We start from the raw sequence: 25899 nt of genomic DNA, 5'->3' as shown, positions 1-25899 counted from the left end.
TCATGTTGTTGGGAAATTAATCCTGAATTTGCCAGAGGGGACTAAAAATACAGTTAATAGGAAAAGTCTGGTAAATAGCCTTTGCAGCTCAAAGATTCAAAGAATTAACCTAGACAGAAAGGTTTGAGCTGGCTTAAAATTTCAATAGGTTTCTTACATGCTAAATCTAATAACCAGAGAGTAGAACATAAGGGACTTGAAAGACACCATCAGGCTATGTAATACAACCAGGAGGTTCAACCATCGTTTACCGGCATATACATAAAAATGGAATATGAAAGTTAAAGCCAAGATTTACTAGAACACAGAAGCAAGAATTCAAAAGCTACGGAGGAGCCAGCTCTCTGAGGGTTACTAGCACCAATATTTCTCCCATGACAATGTCTTCCATGAAGATTGAGTGTCTTTTACTGAAGAACTGCTGGTGCTGGGAATCCCCAGGGTAAGAGGAGGCATCCAATTCTCCGCTCTTCCTAGATATTCCTGCAAAAAAAGGTTTGCCTGTGGGATTTGCTCAGCAAATGAGTGCAGCAAGTGACTGTGGATGCTCCCATCAGTTCTGTGGCACTTCAGCAGTCAGGAGGCTATGTAGGCCGCCACCATTGGAACAGAGTTCTACACTTTGAACTGGGACAATCATTCTGTAGTTGTTCAGTAGATAAAGACAAGAAAAACAACTGAATCAATGATGGAAAGTAGATCATGCTGGAGATAGTTGCTGTGTGAGGAAAATGCCCCAGCAGTTCTGGAGCAGCACCAGGAGTCCTGGAACTCCCTCTTTCCTGGCCACCATGTGGACAAGTACTTTGACCAGGTGGACATCTCCAATTGGTTGGATTGGTCCCTGGTCCACAAAATCTTCTGCAACACGGACAGCCCGTCCTACTCTGCAGATGCCTTTGACAACCAGCAGACAGGAAAGATCTGTGTGTGCCTTTTCATTATTCTTCTTAATATTGCTGGTATTTCTTTTCTTATTATGTAACCAGTTAAGCTGCCTCTTCCTTAAGTCACATAAAAAGGTCCTTATTTGTCAAGTAAAAAACTGTCTGTTAAACAAAAACAAACAAAATAAAACAAAACAAAAACAACTACTTAGCCATAGAACTCAATCTGTATGTTAATTATAATTTGGAAGAAAACATTTAATTTTAAGATCTATTTTAGGCATAACTATTTATTTTTCCACTTGACAATACAGAATGCTATCTCCTAAAAACTAAAGAAAAAATATGAGGATAATACAAGAAAGGTTTTTCCTTACCTCTATTCTTTACAGTAGGTGTGTTATATTTCTATAATCCTGCAATCACATTAGAGTAACTCGACTGAAATTACATGTACATATCTGCTCCTATAGTAAGAGTTAATAACATATTGTATAAAGTCTCATATATGGAAGGCTTGCATCAGAAAGTCAAGAAAAACACACATTCTATGTCATTCATATAACTTTTGGAAAAATGCAAAAATACTATTCATGAAAAGTAATATCAAATAAGGTATAAACTTTCATAGATTCAGATTCTATCAGTTTTATCATATATCTTTGAAGGCGATTATTTGAAATCCAGTTGTATCTGACTTACCTACTACAATAATATATATTCAATGTTATTCTAAAATGTGCTTGGAATTATATAGTAGGATGTAAGTTTCCTGGTCTTGGGGTATATATATTGAAGGATTTTAATAATCAATATATAAAATCTATTTCTATGGAATAATCCGATTTGATTTTTTAAAAGAATTTTAAATTAGTATAACTCATATGGTCTTATAAAAAAGAAATATTGGCTGTGTACTGTCTGAAATAAGACAACCCTGTCCCAAATTAATTCTAGATCCCATCTGCTAGTACAGAATTGGCCTTGAAACCCCTTAGCCTTGGACTCTGTTACCACATTGACTGATGCTGCATTGAAGTAGGCATCTATTATTGCTGTAGGTTAAGGCAAAATTGGGAGAAATCGTAATAATATCACCTTGTGAGTGAGACAGCACTATACTTTAGAGATTAGTAAACAGAAGTCCCCAAAACTTAAATGACTTGTTTGAAGCTAAATGGCTTATTTGCAGCTAAACAGTTTTAGCTTTGAAACAAAATCATTTTATTTCAAGCTTTATTATAGTGCCTTTTGCAATTGTAGACATCAAAACATGAAATGTTAACTCATTCTAGTTCTTCTGTAAAATGTTAGTGAGAAATATAAATACATTTGTAAAAATTCATTAAAATCTCATATATTCAAATCTCCCTATCTTAATATAGAAAGTGTTGCTTAAATTATATATATATATATATTAGAATATTACATATGTACATTAGAATATTTTCTAATTTTCTTTCTTTTTTTTTATTGCCAAGGCATAATTTTTATCACTGAATCTATTGTTGTACTGTGTTCTCCATTAAGAATACAGTGTGAAGAGTGGTCAAAAGCTTTCTTCCCAGAGCACTACACTGAGCAATTTTTTTTTTTTCCTAGAGGAGTTATAGTTTAGAAATACAAAGGGTAGTGGGTCAGTGATTCAAAAAGAAGTCTCTGAAAAATATTTTTTTTAAGCTTATCCTACCGAAAGAAAATTTCACAAGTTCCTAGCATGCCATGTTTGGACCTAATTGGAATTAGGAAAACATTTCTAAGAGGAATGTATACATCTCTTCACTTCTTTGATTTTGTTTCTCTGAAGGGAATGTTTTTTGTATATAGACATGAAGTCAACTGATCTCTGTCATTTGCTTCAGTTTCAGCCTCTCAGTCATGAGCAATGTCCAGTGAACTGCAGATTTTCATCAGAGAACAAGGCCACCTGTGAAGCCAAAGCATGATGAATAGTTGGCACTGTTACCCTGAGGAGCTGCCCTTGGCATTGGTGGGGCCCAAATTAGTATAGAATCTATAGCTCGTCTTTCATTAAATATCATTCCTCATGGGTCACAGCTTTGCCCAGATGTTTGTCAGCTAAGTGAAACTCAAAACAATCTCTTATCTTTAGCAAATATGAACTCACCCACATAAAACTTTTACAAATAGAGAATTACAGAAGAAAAAAAAGCACTTAATCTAAGGTTATTTTTCTTTCTTTCCTTTTTCCCCTTTCTTTCAGTACTCAGTTCCTTAAATAACTCCACTGTAATATTACCAATTATGTGATTCATGGTACATTATTTTAACCTTCTTGGTTGTTATACAACAAAAACAGAGGATCTTGCAAATAGATTCCATTATACTTAAAAGTGTTCTTTACTGAATAATTTTTTTAACAACAAATTTTAAGAAGAAAGTGCTTACGTGGCTTCTAGAAAATTGTCCTGGTTGATCCACCCTCAATGGTACCCTTTATTTCCCTTTGAAATGCATCCCAGAGAAATAAAATTGGAACAATTTTATTTTGCCTATGTGTACGTGTTGTGTGTGTGTGTGTGTGTGTGTGTGTGTGTGTGTGTGTATGTTCCTTTCTAAAGTCATATTCATGAGTAGTCCAATTTGGAAATGTAATTAGAATCCTGAATATATCTGCACAGGATTCCACTGCAACTTGTATGGTGACTCCCTTTCTTCAACCCTTTGGAATAATGCCTATATTTTTCCCTTGTTTCAAAGAAAAATGTAAATATGATATAAGTACTGTTTCAAATATCAGTAAAAAAGCCAAAGGAAAGGTCAGTCTTTACTGATATAATTTTTGGAGTCTATTATTTATAAATTGCCAAAATTTCTTCCTCATATATCTTCACTTATTCTTCCCAATTCCTACCTCCTCCCCCCCCCCATCCTAATAAAGCAGAGCTAGTTAAAATCTTGGCTAATCAAAAAAAAAGTGTGCCAGGAAATCAAGCTCCTTTCATTAAATTCAACTGAGATGCTATGTGAATACAATCATTTGTTATCCCAATTTTTCCTCTCAAACTATTTTCTTCATTAGAAGTTCTATACATTTGAGATAATTTCTTAATGATGAAAAACCTATACAGAGCTTAGTAAATTTTCTAATAGAGAATAGTAGTTTTGCCCAAAACCATAACTCTGAGTTAGGGATTAACTTTAGGTTTGGATTTAGTAAAGTCCTCTATATAGAGACCAGTGTTTCAAGTTAAAAACCTAACCATATATATATATATGTGTGTGTGTGTTTGTGTATGTCATTATATATATATGTAAATGTGTGCATATATATATGATACATAAGCTAACCACTACTGAAGATGCAAGAAGGGTCCAACATGGATCCTAACTCAAGGAGAGGAAATGAATGGTTTATAGATAGTGACCACAACTTTATTGAGCATGTAATCAATTTATGGGTTTAGTCTAACATTTTTAAAATATAATAAAAAGGTGCCTGGGTGACTCAGTCCGTTAAGCATCCCACTCTTGATTTGGGCTCAGGTCATGATCTCAGGGTTATGAGATCAAGCCCTGGGTGGGGTTCCCCACTGGGCCTGGAGCCTGCTTGGGATTTTCTGTCTCCTTCTCCCTCTTCCCCCTCCCACCCTTGTGCATACTCTATGTCTCTCCACACAACTTATATAAACAGAATAAAATAGGATATAATAGGAAATATAATAGGATATCAGGTTATAGGATGAAACAGATGGAAGAAAATAAGAGATTGATAAAGGACAGAATAGATGGGTGTGATGGTGTAAGGTTACAATAGAATACAACAGGTTAGAATCAAATGTAGCAGAGGAAAAAAAAAAAAATGTAGCAGAGGAGCCTGAATGGTAAAGGTAAGGTTAGGCATGTGGATGCTGGATAACCCTATAAAGTGTATTTCTTCCTGAAAGTACCAGTCAGAAGAGTTTGGAAGCTACCACTGTGGGTAAAAATAAGTAAATACAAATAATCATAATATAAATAAGATAGTGTTAAAAGTTTTAAAAAGTTGACATATAAAAATTCAGAGATGGGAAGAGATTTCTTCACTTGGGAAAATGTGAAGATTATTCAATAACTCTGTAGCATCTTTGTGAAAAGATTTTCTTCATTGAATAAAGGAGAAGGCGGGGGGGATGGCTGGGATGAGATGGGAGGAGATGACTCTGTGAATCCTTTAAAAAGGGGTTCTTTTCCTATAAACATCAATAATGGTATATGTAATATATATCTAATTAGATATCGATAATTATATCTATAATTAAATACATGTAATTTATATATGTATATTAATAAAATATATTTTTTCTGTATAAAATAATGATCTGTGATTTGATAAACTTTTTTTTCATTTCTTTAAATTTTAGGTCCACTTTAAAATAATAAGGTTTATTTTTTTTATTTTTTTTTAAAGAAAACACTTTATTTATTTATTCATAGAAACAGAGAGAGAGAGAGAGAGAGAGAGAGAGAGAGGCAGAGACACAGGCAGAGGGGGAAGCAGGCTCCATGCAGGGAGCCTGATGTGGGACTCGATCCCTGATCTCCAGGATCACGCCCTGGGCTGGAGGTGGCGCTAAACCCACTGAGCCACCAGGGCTGCCCAATAATAAGGTTTAAAAAAATAAAATAAAATAATAAGGCTTTTGTTAAAAATAAGTCTGTCTTTTCCATTCCTAGTGGGTCGGAGATATCATCCTAGACACTTTCTCTCATCTAACCTGTGCAAAATATCACGGGGTAGATGTGCTTGTTGTTCTCACTTCAGATAATGAAAATGGACTCCGAGAGGATAGAGAATGTGCCTGCTGGTCATGCAAGTAGTTTATGAGTGACTGAGCACAGATTTGATGCCAAGAGGTATTATTCCTGAGCTGCTGGTGTAGAAGAACCATCACTTTCTCCTAACTCTCCAAAAGTATAATGATATCTGACTAGAGGAAATTCTTTCCTAAATGGATGCAGATGCTTCACTACGATTAACTGTCTTTCAGGTATAAAGACACTTGCAAATATGCAAGTGTTGCCTACACCACCTGAAGCATCTCACAGTAACAAAATAATCTGTCACTTTTCTTTCTCTTTTTTCTCCCTTGTAATAGGTTTCCCAAGTTGGTTCAAACCAATGTGAACTTTCTGGATCTGATCCAGTGATCCACAATGCACAATATGAGGAATAAAATCTTACCCTCACTTTTCTCCAGATGGATTTCTGGATATGAGTTTCATCTCTTTTGGCATCCAATGCTAAAACCTCCAGTAATCACAATGCAGATGTGCAACAAGACAATTTTAGCTACAGCTTCATGCATAAAGTACAGCTCGATTTGTATGAAAAAAAGTTTGAAAGAGACACACTGGGATGCCTGTCTATTTACATTTTAATGGGATATGGGTCCGGGGCTATATTTTCTATTATATGGAACTAGTTTCCTTGCAAAGCATTGTGAATACTGCTGACATTTTGCCTTAGTGGCTCTCAATCATTTAAATATAACATTTGAGCTTACATAATCTTCCAACATATTTAATGTTGTTCTGAAGTTCACAAAATTATCCCCTTGAGTATAAGTGCAACATGTAAATAAGTGTTTTACAAAATGCCAGAAAGAAAGGATCAATGCCAATAGAATAAGAGAGTATTTTAAGAATTTTTATAACCATTTACAGAGCAGTTGTTAAGAGCAGCCTGATGACAACCAAGCCTTTTCTCTTGCATTATGATCCTTGAATCCGGGGGAAATTTAAAATGGCTAGGTCTCTAATATTTTTTAATATGCTCCTCTCCAGTTAGAGTCTTCATTTTTTTTTTCTTCAAAGTGATATAAACCACCAAAATCCCCTTTAATCCAACCATGCTTCACTTTTAAAAAACAGTTATAGGGGCAGCCCGGGTGGCTCAGCGGTTTAGCACCTGTCTTCAGCTCAGGGTGTGATCCTGGAGACCCAGGATAGAGTCCCACATCAAGCTCCCTGCATGGAGCCTGCTCCTCCCTCTGTCTGTGTCTCTGCCTCTCTCTCTCTCTCTCTCTCTCTCTCTCTGTGTGTGTGTGTGTGTCTCTCAAGAATAAAAAAATAAAATCTTTAAAAAGATTTAAAAAATAATAAAAAACAGTTATGTAAAATGCATGTGCATAACTTCCCCACAACAGTTGAAGCCTTACTATGTGCTATTTCTTTATTACTTCTTCCTCACACCTCCCAGAAAAATTCACAGTCTTGAATTAGATGCTTATTATTACCTGAACATCTTTATATTTTTCTTATCTATACTGTTTTGAATGTTTTAATATTATTTTTGCACAGCGTGGTAAAGGTCCCCAGGTGGCTCAGTCTGTTAAGCATCTGCCTTTGGGTCAGGTTATGATCCCAGGGTCCTGGGATTGAGCAGGGAGCTCAGGGGAGAGCCTGTTTCTCCCTTTCCCTCTGCAACTCCTCCTGCTTATGCTCTCTCTGTCAAATAAATAAAATAAAATATAAAAAAAATAAAAAGCATAGTATTTTATACATACATATATTCTTATATATTTTTTATATTTATAACTTACTTTGTATTTTTTAAGCAATTAATTTCTAGAATCTGTCCATATTGAAACATGTAGCTTTAATATACTTATTCAATGTATGGTATATCATTGCAAGAATATTCCTAATATTATTGAGTTGTTCTCTTTTTGATAAGAAATTACTATTTTCCCTATTTTTTTAGTAATGCTAATGGACATACATATTAGTGAATAAGTAAAGTAGAATTGCTGATTTGAGTAATATATCAATGCACAAATTAGATATTGTTATATATTGGCAAAAAATGTGGAAGCAGCTTTGAAATTGGTTAATAGGTAGGGCCTAGAAGAACTTTAACCATAATTAAAAAAAAAAAAAAGCCTAGATTGCATTGACCAGTCTGTTAGTAGAAACATGGAAGTTGAAGGCTTTTGGTGAGAACTTAGAACGAAATAATGGTCGTGCTAGATGAAACTTATGTCGTGTACAAATGTGAAAGGCACTCTCAGTGATGACTCAGATGGGACTGAGAAATACAGGAAAGAAATCTATTTTGTCTTATAAAATACCTAGGTCTATTTTCCTCTGTCTCACTTTCTCAGTTATCTGGGTGTGGCTACAACATGCCTTATTAGAAGGACACACACATTTCCATAAAACTCTTCTGTAAAATTAAGAAAATAATTGCATGTGCTTTTCTCAAATTAAAATTTTAGGCTTTTGAGACATCTTATTAGCAATTAGAAGACATTGGAGAGAATAACCAAAATAATAGCATCAGTATTATCAAAGTTAATAACAATATAGTTACAAGCTTCCATAAAAATAGTATATACTTTTTTGATACCTTATTTATTGATAAGATAAAATGTTGGGCCTTCTATTACATAACATTCCAGTGGAGAGAGATGGAAAATAATAAATAAGTGAAATGTATAGTGTAATAGATAAATACTTTATAGAAAAATAAATTTAAAAATAGGAAAAGACATTGTAGTTGTTAAGGAGCTTGTTTTTTTTTTCTTTTTTTAATTTTTATTTATTTATGATAGTCACAGAGAGAGAGAGAGAGAGAGAGAGAGAGAGAGAGAGGCAGAGACACAGGCAGAGGGGGAAGCAGGCTCCATGCACCGGGAGCCCAACATGGGATTTGATCCCGGGTCTCCAGGATCGCACCCTGGGCCAAAGGCAGGCGCTAAACCACTGCGCCACCCAGGGATCCCAAGGAGCTTGTTTTTAACTGCATTGTTAAATAGAACAGTTATGATAGTTTTCACTGAAACATTAGCCTGGATTTCTTCCATGAATAAGAAAGGTGTATGAGTTCATGGAAGATATCCAGATTCATATTTACTCCTCTGAAATCCATTTTCCACAATGCATTGCAGCAGACAATTTTTTCCATATGTGAGAAAGACAAGGGTGAGATGCATAGAGAGAGATATCTAGGGGAAGAGCATTCAAGTGAAAGGGAACAGCATGTACAAAGATCTTGAGGCAGGAACATGTCATGTATATTTGAAAATCACCAAAAAACCCTCTCATAGCTCAAAGAGAAGGAACAAAGGAGATAGTAGTAGGAAATGAGGTCTGAGAATTAAGGCAATGGGGAAAATCCTGAAGAGCTTGGGAGGGATTGACACAACTCAGGCTTTTACTCTCAGTGAGTCAAAAAAATGTTAGACAAGGGAAGCCCGGGGGGCTCAGAGGTTTAACGCTGCCTTCAGCCCAGGGTGTGATCCTGGAGACCCGGGATCGAGTCCCACGTTGGCTCCTTGCATGGAGCCTGCCTCTCCCTCTGCCTGGGTCTCTGCCTCTCTCTCTCTCTCTCTCTCTCTCTCTCTGTCTCTCATGAATAAATAAATAAAATCTTTAAAAAGAAGTGTTAGACAATTTTGAGCAGGAGAGCAACACAGTATGGCTTACATGTTAACAAAAGACTGTACGAGGGCAAGGGACCAGCATGAGAACAAACATAAAGGACATTGTTTAATCTACAGGAGTGACATAGGCCAGAGTGATAATGGTGGAGTAGGTGACCAGCTATTTTCCATGTACGTATTTTCAATAAGATTTCCTAATGACATCATATGGGGGAGGAGAGAGAGAGAAATCAAGAATACCCTCAAAGTCTTTGACCAGAGCCAAAGGATAGATCTGAAGTCTACTCAGCTAAGAATGATTACGTAAAATGTGGGTTTAGGGAGAAAATCAGGATTTCAGTTCTGAACAGCTTGTGTCCTTGACACCTAAGTGAGGATATCAAATATGCAGTTGGAGCCTGGAATTTAGCAAAGTGATCTAGACTAGAGATTTTTGAGTCCTTAAAAGAGCATTTTTCTAAAGTGCATTCCACATTCTTCTAAGTCTGTACTAGGTTAATAAGTAATAAACACGCAGCTTATGTAATCAAAATTTCTGGGGAATATTGAGTTAATATAAATAGATTTTCTTACTTTAGTATTTCTCAAAATTATTAATATGATAATGTAATTTTGATACATAAAAATTAAGATATAATATTTAGAATTTTCCAGCTTTGTTCTGTGTGGACCCTTTCTTTTCACAGAAAATTTTGGGGGCTGTTGTTTCAAAAGGAACATGTTCCACATGTATTATTCATATTTTACCAGTGAGAAAATCAAAGAATTTGAGTATTTGTTCAAAGTCACATACCTGGGGTTCAAAGTCAAATTAATTCTTTTCATTGTTAATTGAACTCATGAAAAGGAAGGGTGGCTATAGATAGGTGCAGGTGATTTTCACTCTACAGATTGGGTGAACAGAGGAGGCCAAGCAAAATGCCCCAGGACTTAGTTGATCCCTAGTGGAGAGAGAAGAAGGCCATAGTGTTATCAGGACCAAGCCTGAGTGTATTCTTTGGTTCTACTTAGTTCTGGCTTGAAGTATTTTAACTAATAATGGCTATATGACTCAGAATAGTGTGGAGAGTTTGAAGAAAACCCTTTACCTTAACATGGACAATTTTCCTCTAACATATATAAACTATGTGGATCATTTGAAGTTTTTCCTAGTTCAAGTTACTCTGTGTATCTTCAGCCACAGTCATCCTGAGATGTGAATCAACAAGATAAATTTTATCCAATTAGATAAGGATCAGATGGTGGCAGAGTAGTGGGCAGTAATAAATATCCTTGCATAAGAAGAATAAAATAATGAACTATTTGAAGGCAAGCTTTGAGAAATTACTGTTCAATAGCTTGAAATTGTATTTAATTATTATTCTCTGAAGTATGGGTTGCCTAGAGAACCGAATCTCCGATATGACCTGAGGTTCCACACCAGGTGGAAGGACGTCAAAATGGACGACATGCAAAACTAAGCCCCCCCAGGGACTCTGACTGTTGCCAAGAACCAATTCCATAGGCTGAGATTTAGTATCTTGAACTTAGGGCTATTTGCTAGTGATGTATTTAGTGATTAAAGATTACTAAAATTGTTATTCACAAACTAAAGTTTAGCACCTTACTAACATTTACCAGTGGCTTTAATTCCATGTTCTATAAACAAGATTAGCTGCCATGCAATGTTTGGCAAGGTGGTGAAACTCTATGTGCATGTGTATGTACAAAAGAGAAATAATAAGATATTTAACTTAACTCACTGTTTAGATTACAGGAAGCAGCATCTTGAAAAATTATATAATACTATTAAGAGAGTATAGGGAAGCAAGGGGGACTAAACCTCTTTAAAGCCACTGGTCTGAGGCAAGGGTTAAAAGTTGCCATAAGCTTAGAAGCAAAGACCTCCTTCTGGGAACAAGAGATCACAGCTGTTAGGGAGTAATGGTTGTCTGGGCAAAGTCAGAAGTAACAATTTAAAAGCCTGCTTGCACAATTATCTCTATATTCCGGGAGCCCTAAAAGAATGTCAACCATGGAGAAAGGCATGCTGTGATTGTTCACTAAAAAAAAGTAAGGATCACAAGATAATGACCATGGGACTGAGGGAGGCTTCTCCAATCCCAGCCCCTTCACCCTTTAGAAAAGTGCCTTTATAGGTCTTGCACATTAACCCTCAGTGAGCTACATTCCTCTTCCTGGTTGCTCCCTTGTATACAAGCTATCTCTAATAAACTCCGCTATTGTCTTTCTCTCCAGTTCAGTGTCCATTTCCATGAGGTTGAGACTCCAGAACCTGGTCTTGGGGGTCCAGTAACACTAAATTTAGACCCAAGACTCTTCCGACTCTCCAGGATGGAGGGGATAGCTGTCATATTCTCCAGCCATGTCCTTACTAACTCTACAAATTCACTTCACCTTCTAAATGGTTCCAGGCTCTACTTCCTCTACCACAGTGACAAAGTAAGGAATCTACTCCAAGAATATACTCTCCAAATGAGTGTCTTGACCTATATGAGATGATGGATACTGACTGCTGGAGGTTAAGATAGGGAGTCTTAATGTTGCACGTAACAGTGGGAATTCTGATGTCAGGAACATACAAGTATAAATTTTGGCTTTATAACTTATTACCTGAGACTCTTTAGGAAAAGGACAGTTTCTTAACATCTTTTAGTATCAAATTTCTGCTTTGTAAGTGCCGATAAGAACAATTGCCTCATAAAGTTTTGAAGTTAAAGGAGAGAAATCATGTATAGCACTTAGCACATTATACAGGAAGCAACTGGTAGATGTCAGCAAAGGAAGAAAACTTGTTTTACTGTGGTAAATCTTGAGATTCTTGCGCAGCTGTATTTGTTGGTTCTATCTAAAGAGAATTTAAGGCACTTAAATGTATTACATAAACTCACTAAAAGTTCTACGAAAATGACCTTTTTAACCTATATCATCTCTGCCTCAGATAGTTCCCAATCCTGAGCCAAAGATCCCATGGCCCAGATACTGATAGATATTTGCTTCTAGATTTTGACAAGGCCAATATCCTACAGCTCTACCAATAGGATGCACAGCCCGAAGGGAGAAGCTATACATTACGGCTTCTGTGTCCATTGCAAATTCATAAGCCACCATGGCAAACTCAATAGAACTGGTATTTTCCTTCCTGAAAAATAAACAGTAAAGGGGTAGAAAACAATGGGGGAACAATTGTGACTATAATAAAGTAAATAGAAGTTGATTTGGTGTGCTAAAGAATCAGAGTCAAGGGATCCCTGGGTGGTTCACGGTTGAGCATCTGCCTTTGGCTCAGGTCATGAGCCTGGGGTCCTGGGATGGAGTCCCACATCAGGCTCCCCACAGGGAGCCTGGTTCTCCCTCTGCCTCCCTCTCTCTGTGTCTCTCATGAATAAATACATAAAATCTTTAAAAAAGTAAAAGAATCTTAATCAGAAAATGCATTTAATAATGATGCATCTGCTTTTCTCAGGATATGAATTAAATTACTATTATTATTATTCTTTTGCCAATTTCAAGGCAGTAGAGTTTATGCCTAAAGAACAAGTTGATAAGACCTAGGATCTGAAGGAAATGACTAGTAGGTATTATCATTATTGTTGTTGAATAATTTATTTAGATATTAATTCAATCCCATGCTTAAGAATAAAAACCAAATAGGCCCAAAAATTTTCTAGGCATAACTGTGTAGGCCAGAGAATTTTAAATTTATATGCTTAATGTCAGAGGGAGGCAGGCAAACCATGGTCAGGGAATATACAGAGAGCAGAGTAAAGACCAACACCAGGCCAGTCAAAGATAAAGCAGGGTCAGCAAGGACTGAGTATGATAAGTGACCTAACTCTAAGGCAATAGTTTAAAATAAAAAAAAAAAAAAGGAAATATCTACAATAGAATTTACAGGGAAAATCAATCAAAATATCATTTATAGTCATGATGATCCAAAAAGGAAAAGAAAAAAAAAAAAAAAAAAAAAACCTCTGTTAAAGGAGGTAATTCACACATCACCTCCACAGACTTTGTATGATTGCTGATAAGTTGAGAACCAGTTCTGATTGACAATTAGCTTTGAGAGATGAGTAGGTATGAATATGTGAGGTTAGCAGGATGGTACAAAGGTGATAAAGAAGCAGGAATAGAAAGGGCATGATAGAAAAATACGACTGAGAAAATAATTTATAATTAATTATAGGAATTATTCAATTTTTAAAAATTTATTAAAAGTTGCCATAAATATTTCTTTTGTTTAACTCTGCATGCTTAAGTAAAATGATGATATGCTTTATTAATAAGGTGAGAATTGCTATTATGGCTTCCATACAAATTTAAACAGAGAAAAGGGCTTATATAAGAAAAAGTTTTCGTTGAAACTTCATCTGTGTTATTTTCTAAGGATTATATCAATGAAGGGAAATGCATGTGAGAGCACTTGATCAATATAAACCAATGTAAGAACCAAAAGGCTAAAAAAATCATTTGTAAAAATTGAAATATGTGACAAAGTAGTTTGCCATTGAGCCTTAGCTGAACCCTGTCTCTGATTCACACACACCTCAATTCCCACTACAACCTCAATATTGATCTAATAATAAACATTTCAGTTGAAACAAATCACAAATCATTGCTATTATTAAATTATTGGGGGTAAAAATCTTGCAAGCTACTTGATTGAATTATGTCAGGCCTTAAACATCTCTTTATCAGGTTACTATTGAATAGGGTAGGTGGTGTACATACCATACATCAGGAGACCGCCAATGGCCTTCGAACAGGTAAGATATCAATCTTCTCATTTTACACTGAGACAGGAAAGGCCCAGAAAGATTAATAGGCTCAAACCCTCCAGCCTATGGGGCTCAAATCTAAGTAGAATTCCTAGCTACTTTGATCAGGTAAATCAAAGGCATTTCTCAAAGCATGGCAGCAGGAGGTCAAAGAACTAAATAGACACAGATAAAATAAAATAACAATGTATAAAATTTCTTTTCTTCTTCAATTTTTATTCTCAACTTCAACAGAATCCAAACAATCAAAGGAAAATCTTACCATGATAGTATTTACGTGTCATAGTCAGGAATTGCTTGAAGCTAGAAGAGAATTCCATCTCTCAAGTGTGTGCCCTTTTATCTTATTTACTGACATTTCGCTGCAGAGAAATAAAAGCCAATGTCAATGTTGAACATGTCTGTCCACCACTACAAATGCGTCTTGTTTCCTTAGGACAAGCACTTCCTAAACAGCATGAAATTGGGGCCATTTTACCCATCCTTCATTAGGCGACATTTTCCTTCACATAGAGGAAACATGAATGGAAAGCAAAACATTTATCTAAATATGATTTAGAAGCATCAGTAGGTTGGTTACATGCTGCTGGCAAAGAATTTGGGCGGGGAAGGGAAGAAAGATAAAAAAGATGTATTAAATATCATTTAGGGAGAACACAATTCCTGGATATAGAAAAGAGAAAAAATATAAAAAGAGAAGATCAAAGATGAAGAGGTTAAAAAAAAAAAAGAGAAGTACAAAGGGAAGAAGGAGGAGTAAGACACAGAGAACAGTGAGAGGGAGAAATCAGGGGGAAGAAAAAGAAATACCAAGACAGTGTGATATGAAAGAGAGCTGAAGGCAGACATAGAATTTGAAGAATATTTAAAAAAAAAATTAGGATTGGAAAATTATTTAAAAAGCCATGGACACAATGTCTCCTAAGATAAAGACCATGAAAGAGAATGTTAAAAAAAAAAAAAAAGAGTTCAAGTTGCAAATTTCCAGTTCACTGTCAAAAATAATAAGATATAGTAAAAAAAGTTTCAATTACTCATAAAAATAATAAGATATAGTAAAAAAAAGTTTCAATTACTCATGATATTCCTGGGTTAAAGCTAATATTAAGATCGAGCAAGGTAATCCTAGCAAACTGCTCAGAAGAGTGCTTGACACCTATTAAGTGCTCATTAATTGTTGATTGTTAGTATTCTTTATGAACTTGTTTAGAGGTTTGCCAGACTTTGAAGAACCAAGGTAGACTAGATTTGAGGCCCAATGAATTCTAAGCAATAATCTGCACACCAAACAATAACCCTAAATGCTCTTGTAACCCATGCTATAGTTTAACCTTCTATATTTTTCACTGCCCACCTCCCCACATCATATAGTTTTAAGATTGAGGCAAAATTCTTTTTTTTTTTAAGATTTTATTTTTTTATTTTGGGGAGAGAGAGAGAGAGAGAGCACGTGCACAAGAGTAGGGGGAGAGGCAGAAGCAGAAGGAGAAGCAGGCTCCCCACTCAGCAGGTACCCTATGGCAGGGCTCTCAATCCCCGGGCCCTGAGATCACAGCCTGAGCCAAAGTCAGACACTTAACCAACTGAACCACCCTGGCACCCTGAGATTCAGGCAAAAGTCTTAATTTACATTGCTCTGGTGTTAAAAAGTATGTAATCTTTTTATTTAATAATTATGAAATGTAAAGAGTTATATATTATCCTTATATAAGCCTAAATTTCAGGGAAGAAATCACCAAAACCTCTGGGCAAGCCCAAGTGACTCTCTACATATCTCTATCAGAAGTTATTCCTCATATTTTAAAGACTTCTTTAAGGAAGCAGATAACTTTTTTTTTAAGATTTTATTTATTAAAAAAAAAAAAGATTTTATTTATTTATTCATGAGAGACACAAGGAGAGAGAGGCAGAGACCCAGGCAGAGGGAGAAGCAGGCTCCATGCAGGGAGCCCGACGCAGAACTCGATCCCGGGTCTCCAGGATCAGGCCCTGGACCAAAGGCGGTGCTAAACCGCTGAGCCACCTGGGCTGCCCCAGCAGATAACTTTTATTCCAAGAGGGTATTTCTTTTTTTTTTTTTTTTTTTCAAGAGGGTATTTCTTGATAGGACTAATGTTTGGAGTTGTTTTTCCCCGTGGAGATGAAGGAATGCCTTTAGACTTAAGAATTATGCAGGTATTCTAATGACTGTTATTTTCAGCACTATCATTCACATTTTATATGTATCAATTCAGACACAGGTGCAAACATTTGCTTGTCAATTATTAACAATCAGCGAGCGTTCTTCAAGGCCCATTTCCTTACAGAATCTTAAAAACAGAAAGAAAGAACCAAAGGCAAATAATGATTTTCTTTTGTTGTGCAATCATTCTAGGATCATAAAATACATGATAAAAGACAATTGTTACTAATAAAATTATCAGCAAGAAGAGCATAAGCCCTTTTAGACGGGAGAACCACACCGATTCACTACGGTTCAAACCCTTCAGACTTAAATGCAGCCTGTGACTTCTCCTGTTGGAGGTCATTGAACCACACAGCTCTCAGGTCGACTTTGTTCTGTTTCTGTGATAGCCCTGAATTAAAAAGATTATGGCTTTTACTCAACTAAACAGTACCTCTAAGTGGATTTTTTTTCTCATGGGTGCCTGGGAAGTTTCCTGGAATTGCATCCTATTCCATGGGGTCCTGAGCAGCACCTTGTTGTGTTCTGAGTTATCAGGTGCTGCTTGAGTTTTGCCAACACAGAAGGAGGGGCACGGTGGAGTCCAGCAAAGCATAACATGCCATCCTGTTGACATGTAAGCCTCCCAACCACCTTGCAAGCTGAGAAATTCGACCCTATTGACGTGTGAGGAAATGGAGGAGTCTGGGGGTCAATGAGTCTCCTGAGGTTAGTTCCACGGTCTTCTTGATGCCAGAGTTTGGATGCCTCCGTGATCCCACAAGCAACGAATGACATGGCCAATTAGCACAGAGTTTTACACTTAAGGATTCGAGCTTCTTAGTCTTTGAGATACTGCAACTAACTAAAACAAGCCATCTTACCTTGGCCTCATCGCCATAAATCGCGTTCCCTTTGTTTAACATTGGGGAAGTTTTCTGTAGTGTCTAATTTCTTTTACGCTCTATAACTTAACCATTGCTGAAAGGTTACATGTGTGCGACTTAGCTTCAAGGATGATCCAGGTCGGCAAACATGCTCTAAAGAAAGCAGGCAGTCGGTTGTCCATTTCTCAATTGAAATCCACTGTTTTGCTCATCAGCATAACGGATTCTCAAAAAGGAGTTTTTATCAGTAAAGATAGCATTCTGTTGTATGGTGTGGGGTATCCCTGGTGAAATGAAAGATATTCAGGTTATTTTGCATGAGCTGAAAAATAGGAGCATCTCCCAGATTTTACAAATGTAGGAGAAGAATCCAGGGAAGCCTCAAGGCTTTCCTCTCAGACGTGGATCACAGGGTTTGATCCCTGGACAGACCCGGTGACCAGCTGTGGATGATTGCTCGAGGCCAGATGTCAACTATAAAGCCCAGAACCTTGCCTACGGAAATTTGTTGTATCTGCCCCAAGTAAACTTTAGAGTAGGATGGGACTGGAGGGACGCCCGGGTGGCTCAGTGGTTGAGCATCTACCTTTGGCCCAGGGTGTATCCCTGGAGACCCGGGATCGAGTCCCACATAGGGCTCCCTGCATGGAGCCTGCTTCTCCCTCTGCCTGTATCTCTGCCTCTCTCTGTGTCTCTAGTAAATAAATAAACTCTTAAAAAAAAAAAAAAAAAGTAAGGTGGGCCTGGAGCTCCCACAAAAGATGAAGTACAGGGACTTTACCAAAAACTTGCTTATTAATACTTGTTTCATAAGTATGTGTTTGGGGGGTGGAATGTGTTCTTAAGTCTTGCATTTTGAGCAGGGGGATAGTTAAACTTCATTTGTCTCAAAGATTTTTGGCAGCTATTTATCTCAAAAATAAATAAATAAATAACTGCCAAGAGACACAGGAGCAGATTGCCTCAGGACAGCGAGCAACAGTTTGTGAAATGACCCATGAGATGCTTGGAACATATACAGAAGCTGGAATCCACACCGCACGAAGTCTTTTGGACTTTGAGAGACGTTTAAGCGCAGTTTCGACGCTAGGACGTAAAGCACTCCTAAGTTTACTAGTTAACTATCAACTTTGTACTTTCTTTTCCTTTCTTTTTTTTTTTAATACCCTGTGTGTGTGTGTGTTTAAAAAAAAACTGAAGTACAGTTCATGCACAATGTTCCATTAGTTTCTCAAGTGTCCAATCCTTCGTTTTGAACAGCATTCTATTATTGGCATCATTCCCTATTACACAGACATACTTATACCTCATAAGGCAATTTGCCGACTAAAGGATTCCTTATCACTCCCACTCCCATACAGCAGGGCTGGAGTTTTCTAATTATGACAACATGGAGAAGGAAAACATCTGTGCTGCCAAGGCTGAACAGCAGCAGCTCTTCGTAAGTGAAGAAAAGTGCTTTCAGACACTTTAAATATTTGAGAGATTAAATGAAAGTTTGCTACTGATGTCTCCTTGAGTAGTCCTCTGGGAGGCCCGGGAGAGAGTCTGGGTACGTGCAACGTAATAAAGGGAAATTCAAGAAAAAGAAGAGAAGAGGCATTTATTGTACAATGAATTTTAATAGCTGTTTACAGCCCCCAAAGTAGGTTTGATAAATGGTGTTGGAAACACCAAAAATCTCTCCACTAGATCCTATAGGTTCTGCTCTTGATACATAAGGATTGAGTTAGACCAGTGGACCAACTCGCCCAGTCTCAACTCGGTTGTGGTAATCAAGTCTTATCTAACAACATTCTCAAAGCACAGAGACCTAAATGGCTCCCTAAATCACTTCTGAAAAATCCTAAACTCTTTAGTATGACGTACATACCCTGTAAGGATTAGACTGACTCAACACTCCCTTTACTCATCACCTGCTCCAGATCTGTACACTTTCTCCTTCCAGCTCGAGCTCTAGTGCTGTAGCAACCGCCTGTAATGATCTCAGTGGTCAAATCATGGTGCATATGGTGCCAACTGGCAAAGGGAGCCTCCCGCTGACCACCTGGTCGGACTGGATGTCTACACCCTAAGCCACTATACTCTACTATGTTACTAATGAGTAAGGGCATGAATGAGCAAATGAAGAGGTGAGTAGTAATACGACCAAAGTTCTCTTAAAGCCTGACATGAAAAAGTACAAAAATGCTCTAGGTCCCATGCACTCTTGTTTCCACAAAATGAAATTAAAATTTTTCACACAAATTCATCTCTACTGCCTTCAACCGTGATGCCAAACATTGAACTGATTTTTTTTTTTTTAAGCACTCTGTTGGTTCTGCTTCCAATGGCTTCCAGACTTTTGCTTTGACCTGTGAGAGAGAAAAGGTCATCATTGTGATGGTGTTTGGACTACCTTTTTCAAAAGTTTTACCATATGTTCATGATTTGTTCTTGGTATGTTCTGATTTACCGTATGTCCTTGTTCTCACTTAAAACGTACCCATTCCTACCTACCAAATCCACATCCCCGCAACATACAGCACTATGGTTTATTCTTATTTACTTGGCACCTCCCCACACCAAAATATATTCTGCTGCAAGTCTGGAAATTTCTCAATAAAATAGTTTCATCCAGGTCATTTACAAGAAATTCTTAAATGAGATTGTTCCTATCTCTGAATCTAAAAGCTACAACTTCAACATTTTCACTTTTGAAGGTTTCTCTGAGCATACTCTAGTACTACACGAATTTTAAAAATGAGAAAATGCATAGAAAATAGTCACAAAAGCTTTGAAGTATTATCCTAATGCAAAATACGATCATTGCAATTATTATCATATTTAATCTATTTAATCTCTACATATTTTTCAATCCAGATCTGTGAATAGGCTAAAAGTGCCTCAATTCTTTAAAGATCCATATTCTTTTTTTTTTAAGATTTTATTTAGGGGCACCTGGGTGGTTCAGTCAGTTAGGCATCTGCCTTCAGCACAGGTCATGATCTCAGGGTCCTGGGATGGAGCCTTGAGGAGTCATGCTCTCTGCCCAGTTAGGAGTCTGCTTCTCCCTCTCCCTCTGTCCTCACATGCTTGCTCTCTCTCGCTCCCTCCCTTTCTCTCTCTCTCTCTCTCTCTCTCTCAATAAGTAAACAAAATCTTATTTAAAAAAATAAAGATTTTTGCGTATTTATTTGTGAGAGAGAGAGCAAGAGAGGGCAGGGGGAGGAATGGAAAGAGAAAGGGGAGAGGGAGAGGGAGAAGCGGGCTCCCCACTGAGCACGGACCTCAACCCAGATCCCAGGACCCCAGGATCATGACCTGAGCCAACGGCAGATGCTTAACTGGCTGAGCCACCCAGGTGCCTCCAAAACCCCATATCTTCAAGACATGGTAAAAAGTCAGTACATTACATTCCTTGGACCCGCTTATACATATTCATGTTGACCTCCAACAATTTACCAAGCATAGGTTTCCAACTTCCGGGCCAGTAAAACTTTTCTTTATTAGCACAAATGTGGTCTTGCAAGAAATCTTTTCTGAGCTCCTTCATGTAAGAGTCATGATGACTTCATGAAGTGAGGTCAGAGCAAAAAGAACAGGGGGTTGAAAGTCAGAAGCCCCAAATTTGGGTTGCAAACCTACCATTTTCGGTTTGTGTGCAATCGAGTCACTTCTCTGAGCCTCAGTACCCTCATCTGTAAATTGGAAATAACAATTGCATTTCTATGCAAAAAAAAAAAAAAAAAGTGTCAAAATATTTTGAGATCTGCAATATAGAAATACCAGGGTTTTTTTTTCTTTTCTTTTTTCTTTTTCTTTTTTTTTCTTTTTCTTTTTTCTTTTTTTTTTTTTCTTCCAGTCTCAACAGAGCTGTGAAAATTTGAGGCTTCACCACAGGCCATCTGAGTCATATATCAGATTCATTTCACTCAAACGAAACCAATCACTGCGTGGTTAATATGTGCCAGACTCTGTGCCGAGCACTTTACTTGCATGATCTCACCCAAAAGTCATTAAAAACCTGGAAGGAAAATATGATGATTCTCATTTACATCAAGAAGGCTGAGTCACAATAAGCACAAGTAATTTGTCCAAATGTTGGAACTGACGTATTAAAATAAATTGCAGCGTTTTGGGGTTTTTTTTTTTTTTTGTTTGTTTGTTTGTTTGTGTTTTTCCTCTCGGATACATGTGAAGACACTGAATTCCTCTGACAAACCAGGGAAAGCAAAAAAGATCTTGTGGAACAGGAACGACTATCTTTAGAAATAAAAATCATTTATTGGCAGCGCAAGAAAGACAAAATAAGAATGAAAATGAATTAAATGCCTCGATAGAAAAACATAAAAACAAACAAGAAAACAGAAAGAGGACTCCGGTTTCTAGAATTTACTTGCTAAATGCAGGTATCATAGACTCATAGATCTCAAGGTCTTCAGGGCTTCAGGTTACTAGTCCAGCGCTACTGTTTTTAGCTCCTTGCCTCATCTCTTGGAAACACCCTCCTGAAATAGGCTTCTAGATCATTCATCTTCAGCTGCTGTTTCTCTCCACAATACGTGCTGAACGGTATTCATGGCCACAGTCCACACTGGTGGACTTGAGCTGAGACAATGAGAAAACAATCTGACTCATGCACAGTTCTTGGGAAGGTAGTTATTAAAAGACCTCTTTTACTCCCAGTTAAGTGATACTGATGTCATTATATAAAAACTTCACATTTTATTTTAAAAGGAAACCCTCCCAGATTTTAGTGGTCCAAGCTACCACAGTAGCAAAGGCCTCCAATACAATAGCCCGTCACCATGTTGATGGTGGAAATCAACAATCAATTTCTGCAGCTCAAGTGATGGGTCATATCAGTCTGCTTTGGTTCAAGGTGACACAAAACTTCACTTGAATGAACATCAATAAAAATAGAAAATTCACTTTTTCATTTAGCCACCAAGTCCAGAGACGTTGGCTCACTTCAGGTATGATGTGATCCTGGTACATCATGGCATCAGGGCCCCGACTTCTTTTCTACTCTATTCTTTCCTGTCTTTTCTCTCCCCTAGGCCCACTTGATCCTCAGATTGTCACCTCCTCGCACTACGTAGTCTCACAATGCACACTCCCTGTTATGCACATTGATCAGAAAAGATGAATATTTGTCCCCAAACTCCCAGCAAAAGCCCAGAAACTCACCATCCTGGGGTCAGTTTAAGTCATGTGCCAAACATGAACCAATCCCTATGACCTTAGAATGGACTACGTTGATTGGCTTGACCTCTGCCACATTTTGAACACCTGGAGAATACAGCCCGTTTCCGGGAAACCACAGACACCCACCACCGTGCTCCTCCCCACCAAAAAAATCAAAAGCTGCTGGAAAGGGGAAAGGAAGCTAATGAAGAGGGTATAGTGTGAAAAGCTCTCGAGAACTCTCTCTCCCTGAAAAGATCTCCTCCCTCTTTTAAACAACCAGATGGAAAATTCTCTCCTTTCTTAAGCTTAATTTTTTTTTCTCATAGATTCCACCCATTAATCTCCGTTCTTCCCTTGAAGATCTACAGAACAGATTGTAACCTTGCTTTTGCTCTCTGTGGCTGATATTTATCAATAGGATATCTGATTCTCATAGTTTACTCCCTTGAATAGTAAAAACTTCGCTCCTGATATTGCGTGCGCACTTAAAGAAGGATATCTCAGGAAAATAAACAAAGAGTATATTAATATTCAATTTATCTGCTGATTTCCGAGGAAACCTAGTGATTTATGAAGGTCTATCTTGACATTTCATAGAGAAAAAGGTATTTCTCCTAGAAGTATTAATCAAAACACATTTAGTATTCTGTGGCTTATAGGACAGATCCTAATGAATGTGACTGGCCTCTTTATTTCTGGATGGGGAGAGGGAGACTTTGTTTAACTTCTCTAATGCCGGGTTAATAGAGGCACATTGGAGCAGCTGAAGTCCTTGGACCTTGAGTGGAATTATTTTAAGGCCCTAATTCTTCACAACGGGAAGCCAGAGAAAGTGTTGTTGGTTCTCTTTTTGGTTTATTGAAAGGCCTTCCCACTCGGTCGGGAAGCCCTTTCAAAACTAGATGCTTGCTTCTCCCCAGGACCCCAACCGACATTCCTTTCAGATACATCTTTTAAGATTACCCATCATAGTTTAAACATTCTTTTAAAAGGGTTGTGCCTTTCCCACACCAGCACTCGCCTCTTCTTTTTCTGTAGTAGGAGGAGACTATGACCCTAGAGGGTGCAGGAAAGGAGCTGAAGCCTAGGAGGCCTCTTAGAGTGTTGCTATGGATTATGCTAGATATTAAAACTATAAGCGGGTATTTAGAATTACACTGGTGGTTTTTTCTTCGTCCCAAACTTGACAAAAGAATTGATAAATGTGACACAAGGCATTTTATTTCTGGTAAACAGATGGTGTGTTCCAATTAGATGTTAGTACATTTTTGAATTGTGATAGGTGTGCTAGAAAGGAAATTTGTAGTGCCTCAACCATGAAAATAAAACGATTCTAAATTTGTTTTTGAATGGAATGCACTTTTCTTGTACTCCAACGATGGGTCGAATCAGTGATCAAAAATCACTGATCACACATACAATACTTTCAGTTAAATCATCAAAGTGTGGGGATTCCTGGGTGGCTCAGTGGTTTAGCGCCTGCCTTCAGCCAAGGGCATAATCCTGGAGTCCCGGGATCGAGTCCCACATCGGGCTCCCTGCATGGAGCCTGCTTCTCCCTCTGCCTGTGTCTCTGCCTCTCTCTCTCTCTCTCTCTCTCTCTCTCTCTCTGAGTCTCTCATGAATAATTAAATAAAATCTAAAAAAATTATCAAAGTGTGTGTGTGTGTGTGTACGGTGTGCACACACACATATGCACCCATATGCACACTCAAGATGCTTTCAATTAAATTGCCAAATTATTGTAGGAAAGATTCAAGATTATATTAGTCATGGCACTTACTGAGAACAACACTGAAAAACTAAATCACTTATTAAGGAAGGAAGTAACATTACAAACATGAGCTCTAGGGTTTAAACTGTCATAATTGGGCAAAATAAGTGGATACCAGCTGGACAAATTAATCTTTGAAAACTGTTGGTTGGGGATCCCTGGGTGGCACAGTGGTTTAGCGCCTGCCTTTGGCCCAGGGCACAATCCTGGAGACCCGGGATCGAATCCCATGTCGGGCTCCTGGTGCATGGAGCCTGCTTCTCCCTCTGCCTATGTGTCTGCCTCTCTCTCTGTGTGTGTGACTATCATAAATAAATAGAATTTTTTAAAAAATGCCCTTTAAAAATAAATAAATAAATAAATAAATAAATAAATAAATAAATAAAAATAAAAACTGTTGGTTCAATTCAGAATATGCTGATAACTGCCTTCAGTGGGCAGCTAATTGTTATCAGGTTAGAATATGATGATTATTATTTTTTATAATATGATTGTTTAAAAGAAAATTATATAGCTGCCATGTGACTTTTGAATGATCTATTTTAAAAGCTTAATTTTAAAAAATATAAGTAAGATGATATGAGCATCTTTTTCCATTAATGATTAATAATTAGCTCAAATATTAAAATTTCAGGGAACCCTGGGTGGTGCAGTGGTTTGGCGCCTGCCTTTGGCCCGGGGCGCGATCCTGGAGACCCGGGATCGAATCCCACGTCAGGCTCCCGGTGCATGGAGCCTGCTTCTCCCTCTGCCTGTGTCTCTGCCTTGTCTCTCTCTATCTCTGTGTGTGACTATCATAAATAAATAAAAAGTAAAAAAAAAAATTAAAAAAAATTACTTTAAAAAAAAATTTAAAAAAAATAAATAAATAAAATTTCAGAGCCCTAGAACTGCTCTCTATTATTTCTTCCTATTAGTGACAGTGAAATATATATTATAGTAAGATTAAGATGTCAGACTCCCAGATGAAATAACATTCTTTACATTTATGAGTGTTTATTTAAGACCCAAGTACATTATTTACACACTCTGTAACCACAGATTAGCATTTTGCCCAATAACATGGATTAAAAGGTATGTATAAGGAGTCCTGTTTTCAGTGAACTGAAACTAAAGATATGCTTCTGAAATTTTTTGCTAACTGATATGGAAAATAGCACTTTTTTGGGTGAATTTACTAGGCATTTTGAGTTGAATTGTATCCTCCAGAAAAATATATAGAAGTTGTGACCCCCAGTACCTCAGAAAATTATCTTATTTACAAGGAGGTTTGTTGTAGATGTAATTAGTTAAAATAAGGACATGGTAGTATAGGGTGGGCTGTTACTCCAAGATGACTGATGTCTTTATCAGGAGAAGGTATGAAGGCACACAGGGGAAGCATAAGAGTGGAGGCAGAGATTGAAGTCTTACCCCAGCAAGTTAAGGAAACCTGGGGATTGTTGGCCAAAAACCCTAGTGCTAAGAAGAAGGTAGAGAATAGATTCTCCCTAGAATCATTGAGAGATCATGGTCCTGCAAACACATTGATTGCAGACTTGTAGCCTCTGGACCTGTGAGAGAATAAATTTCTGTTGTTTTAAGCCACCCAGTTTGCCATACTTTATCACAGGAGCTCTAGGAAATTCAGACAGATTGTAAAGCCATGGGAATTTTTTCTTTCACGGTTTTTGAGCCTGGAAGCCCAAAATCAAGATTCTTTTTCAGGGTCATGCTTCTTCCAAAGCCTCTAGGGAAAGATCTTCCCTTTGCCCCTTCCAGCTGGTGGTCGCCCCAGGGGTTTCCTGGCTTTGAGAATCATAACTCCAATTTGCTTTCATCTGTACATGTCCCTCTGCCCTCCATATCTC

General features: G+C 37.5%; 1 pseudogene; it reads left to right on the top strand.

Moving 5' to 3' along the window:
- Positions 1-380: 380 nt before the first annotated feature.
- On the top strand, positions 381-985 carry LOC129494162 (regucalcin-like; annotated as a pseudogene).
- The last annotated feature ends 24914 nt before the right edge of the window (positions 986-25899 follow it).

This window comes from Nyctereutes procyonoides, unplaced genomic scaffold, assembly GCF_905146905.1.
Source record: "Nyctereutes procyonoides isolate TBG_1078 unplaced genomic scaffold, NYPRO_anot_genome, whole genome shotgun sequence".
NCBI classification, from domain to species: Eukaryota; Metazoa; Chordata; class Mammalia; order Carnivora; family Canidae; genus Nyctereutes; species Nyctereutes procyonoides.
The sequence above is the reverse complement of the archived record's forward strand: the minus strand, read 5'-3'. Positions and strand labels throughout refer to the sequence as shown.